Source organism: Penaeus monodon, unplaced genomic scaffold, assembly GCF_015228065.2.
Source record: "Penaeus monodon isolate SGIC_2016 unplaced genomic scaffold, NSTDA_Pmon_1 PmonScaffold_20993, whole genome shotgun sequence".
Lineage (NCBI taxonomy): Eukaryota > Metazoa > Arthropoda > Malacostraca > Decapoda > Penaeidae > Penaeus > Penaeus monodon.
The window spans coordinates 1-2,011 of record NW_023650805.1 but is presented as its reverse complement, the minus strand read 5'-3'; the positions used below and the strand labels follow the sequence as shown (position 1 = coordinate 2,011).

Sequence of the window (2,011 nt, the reverse complement as noted above, 5' to 3'; positions counted from 1 at the left end):
CAGATAATGATCAGCATGAAGTTACTAAAATGCCAAGAGCCGGTGAGACATTCTGAAGTGGATAGTTTATGGCAACACAGCTTCTGGTTGACTTCAAAAGTGCCCAGACCCGGGAACGAACCGGGGACCTTTAGATCTTCAGTCTAACGCTCTCCCATCTGAGCTACCTAGGCTTGGAAAAACATATGATTATTATGATTTTTAAGGTTTATCGTCTTATACTGGTGCAAATAAAAAGCACTTAGAGAATAATGTGACAGATAAAGCATGAGCAAAGATAATAACATATCATCAAAATCCATGAAAAATTAAAACAGTAGAATTAGTTGGTGCAAATTATCAGTAACAAAAGATCTTCATTGCAATTCTGCAAAATGATGGTCGTATATTATATCATCTACATCCCATTATACTTCATACTCCATACACGTATTAAGTTCTTACATGTAGAATAGTAAACGTAGTGATCACGCGCAATAGCGAAGCTGTTTTTAAATTACAGTATTTATTAAAAGGATTTAAAAGAGAGTATGCTCACGCATTCCAACTGCTCATAGATAAATAGACGCTGAAAGAGACAATCAAGAGAAATAGAAAGAGAGCGAGTGACTGACTGACTGACTGACTGACTGACTGACTGACTGACGACTGACTGACTGACTGACTGACTGAGACTGACTGACTGACTGACTGACTGACTGATGACTGATCGACTGACTGCGACTGACTGACGACTGACTGACTGACTGACTGACTGAGTGAATGACTGAATGAAGGAATGAATGAATGAAGAGTGAATAAATGTATGAGTGAGTGTAGGAATGAATGAATGGCTTTTATGATTTAATGTCAATATTATTAAGATTACGTTAACAAAATACCTTTAGCCATTGCGAAAGTCCTTAAACATATATTTTTTATGACGACGCCCTTTGGCCGCAATAGTGCCCAGACCCGGGATCGAACCGGGGACCTTTAGATCTTCAGTCTAACGCTCTCCCAACTGAGCTACCTAGGCTTGGAAAACATGTATTAAAATATTGAATTATAATTATATAAAATGTCAGAAACAGAGAAACAAACATCTTTGATTACAGTTCTAAAATTTTATCATTACGCCCGATCATACTTAATACTCCATGCAAAAAAAAAAAATTAGCACCTGTAGATGGATTACTGTACTAAGTAACCATGGGTAATAAGTAGATTTTATTTGCGGACTGGATATGAAGATATTTAGACAGAGTTTGGCTGATATATTCATGGCAAGATAAGATTAGTTTTTATAAATAAATAAACAGCTAAAAGATATGTATATATATATATATATATATATATATATATATATATATATATATATATTGTAAGGTTCACACCTAGCTTAAGGCCAGATGATGTCCGTGGAAGAGGAGCCCGGAATACTCCTGTGAGGCAGGAGAGGCTTAGGGACCAAGTGTGAAGGGAAAAGGGGGTCCCGTTCACTCCTTATAAGAAAAGGATAAAAAAAATACTGGAAGCCAAAAGAAAAGTAGCGGCTAAACTTCCAGATTCTGTGGAAATAGATCAACTATTGCTTCCACAGATACTATTGACTGGGAGTGCTTTATAACAATTAGAGGCCTTTTCGTACAAATAACAAAACAAATGACAGTGGTAAGCTAGGAGATAAGAACAGTAGTAGAAGTAGAAGTAGAAGCAGTAGTAGTAGAAGCAGAGGCCGTAGTAGAAGCACGGGCAGTAGTAATAAGTAAGATTAGGTAAACGGTAAAAATTAAAACAGAGAAATAAAACACACTAAAGCACGATGACAGGTAAACAATAGTTAAAACAGCACTAAAATCTGAACTGAAATCGTGAAAGAGAAAGGTTGAGTAAAAGCAAAAGTAAAAGCGAGTATATAAAAAACGGTAAGCAGTAGTTAAAACGGTACTAAAACTTGACTGAAATCGTAAAAGGAAAGGATTCAATAAATGCTGAGACTATAAGCAGAAGTAAAATATAAGAGAAGTAA

The 2,011-nt window shown here is 36.0% G+C and overlaps 1 non-coding gene across 1 annotated transcript; it reads right to left on the bottom strand.

The window, feature by feature from the left end:
• Window positions 1–945: 945 nt before the first annotated feature.
• On the bottom strand, window positions 946–1,018 carry Trnaf-gaa. The gene has a single exon. It is a non-coding gene; the product is annotated as a tRNA-Phe (tRNA).
• Window positions 1,019–2,011: the final 993 nt, after the last annotated feature.